Below are 2,227 nucleotides of genomic sequence, written 5' to 3'. Positions count from 1 at the left end.
GCCTTTTTTTCTATCTGTCCTCATAGATAGGGTCACATTTTTTCATTCTCTGGAAAGGTACTAAGAGGCTTTAGCTTAACCTGAACCTAAAACTCAAAACTATAGGCTTTAGAAGACATACAGGTTACAAAGTTAGTCTAACCCTTTCAGTACTACCTCACCCAGCTGTTGTTTGAATGTATTTCCACGAGATGATGGGTGAGAAGCTGAGCATGATGACACAGGCCACAGTCCTAGCAGAAGGAAGATTGTGCAGTCTGGTCAGCCTGGGCTGCAGTGGGAGGCCACGCCCCCTCCCAATAACTGAAAGCACAGACAGGAACCAGCTGTGGTGCCACACACCTGTATTCCGACTACCTGGAAGGCAGTACAGGCTGATCAGGAGTCCACATTTGCCGTGAGCTAGATCATGATGTGTTCCAGAAAGAGAGAGAGAGAGATCTTGTGTTCAGTATACACACACACAGACACACTCAAACAAGAAGTTTTTCCAAAGTGCATGCTAAGTACCAGAAACAATGTAGACTTTGGAAATACCATGGAGAAAAAAATAGGGCTTCTACCTTCATGGATCTCACAGGTCAGCAGGAAAGGCCCATCACTGACCACAGAGGAAAATAGGTAGTAGCCCTTAGAGTACAGGAGAAGCACTGTACATATCCAAGAACTCACCTCCTGAGGGGCTCATCAGGGACACTAGGGAAGCATTCTAGAGGAAATGGTAACTGAGCCTACAGCAGAAAGATTAAAGGTTAAAGAAGGGAGATATGAGGAGACAGGAGACAGCGCCTTCTAAGCATGAGGCAAGTAGATTCAAAACATGCCACCAAGCTTGCAGAAGAACTCAAGGAAAGGTGAGTGTGCCAGAGGGCAAGGGCTCACAGACAGAGAGGCCAGGTTGCTCCTGAGTCGTGAGATGTTCTTGTTTAGAGGTTTTCATGCTGAGGATCGCCCTACTCTTGCCATATCTTCTGCCCGAGGTGAAGGCTCTTTACCTTAAGAACAAGGGAAGGGTTGGCAAGACAGCAGCTGTGTCAGGGCATAACTGTGCCTGCCACCAAGCCTGCAGGCCTGAGCTCCATCCCTGGGACTCACAACTCCACTCCTGTGCCATGACACGCATGCCTGTGCATACATGTTTATTTATACACGTGCACACACGAGAACACACAGGCACACACAGGCACAGGCATACATACACACACACTCAGACCCCAAATAAAATATAAATAAACCTTGATTAAAAAAAAAAAAAAGCAGACCTGTGGGACAGTGGTGTCGCACACATTTAACCCCAGCACTCGGGTGGCAGTGGCAAGCGGATTATGTGAGTTTGAGGTCAGTCTGGTCAACAGAGCTAGTTCTCTAGGACAGCTAAGACCCTGTCTCTAAACCTACCCTCCACCACCCCAATAAACGACCAGAGGGAAAGTGCTGAAGGTTAAGGCCACCGGCACAGGCGTTCAATAGACACGGGACATCATACACTCAATGAAGCGTTCGCATCTTGAAAAGGCCCCGAGATGTTTCCACCGAGAGTATGACTGGCCAATCCTCTACGTGTGGTAATTTCACCACATCTTTCAGACTTACGGATACATGTACCTCTTTCCCCAGCAACTTCCCCTACAGGAACTTTTCTTACACGGTATTTGTCTATATACAAAATGAAATCTGTTTGTGGTTGGTTTCTGCTGGGTTGCTTATACAAGCAAAAGAATGTAAATAAACACAATGTCCCTCAAGCCAGTAGGTGCTATTTTCCTGCAGGAGTCCAGTGTAAAGACTAAAGTGAGAATAATTATGACTTTTGTGCACAGTTTTGGAGAGAACTCTAAGACATTCCATTTCTTTTTTTCTTTTTTTTAATAGATTGGAGAGATGGTTCTGTGGTTAACAGCACTGGCTGCTCTTGCAGAGGACCCAGGTCTAGTTCCCAGCATGCACAGGGAAGCTCACAGATATCTGTAACTCCAGTTCCAGGGGATCCAGTCCATTCTTCTGGCCTCCGCAGGCACCAGGAACCACTGGTGTACATATATACATTCAGGCAACACTCAGATGCATGAAACAAAAATTAGTAAATTTTCCATCTAGGTGCAGACAGCATTTTTAACTGACTGTGTGGTTTTCGTGTGTATTGCATTAAAAGCAGACATGAGAAATAATCTGTTGCTTTTCTCTTGGGAGGAAAAGTAGGCGATTAAATACCAAGAAGACTTTATCT

This window comes from Psammomys obesus, unplaced genomic scaffold (genome assembly GCF_907164565.1).
Source record: "Psammomys obesus unplaced genomic scaffold, mPsaObe1.curated_primary_1811, whole genome shotgun sequence".
In the NCBI taxonomy this organism is placed as follows: Eukaryota; Metazoa; Chordata; class Mammalia; order Rodentia; family Muridae; genus Psammomys; species Psammomys obesus.
Note: the sequence above shows the minus strand (reverse complement) of the source record.